This window comes from Myotis brandtii, unplaced genomic scaffold, assembly GCF_000412655.1.
Source record: "Myotis brandtii unplaced genomic scaffold, ASM41265v1 scaffold2170, whole genome shotgun sequence".
NCBI lineage: Eukaryota > Metazoa > Chordata > Mammalia > Chiroptera > Vespertilionidae > Myotis > Myotis brandtii.
In genome coordinates this window covers 243,147-243,420 of record NW_005358138.1, presented here as the reverse complement: position 1 = coordinate 243,420, position 274 = coordinate 243,147, and positions in this window count along the sequence as shown.

The following is a 274-nucleotide window of genomic DNA, read 5'->3' as shown; positions in this document are numbered from 1 at the left end:
GAAGGGAAGAAGCCTTGTCCACAGGAGATGGTCCTGCGTTTTCACAGGCAGAATTGGCAATCTTTGCTGATGCTCCTCTAGGGAGGAGGAGAGGAGGTTTAATGTAGATATTCCTATTTTAAATTCAGGAAGTTTGCCTTTTTACCCAAGACCCTTGCCAGGAAAGTCTGTCTCTTTATTAACGTTTTCTCTTTTGTTTTCATAAACTTCTTTAAAAAAAGTAGTATCCCCCATAAACACTCTGCCCTGCCTCATTGCATGATATCTGGCCTCA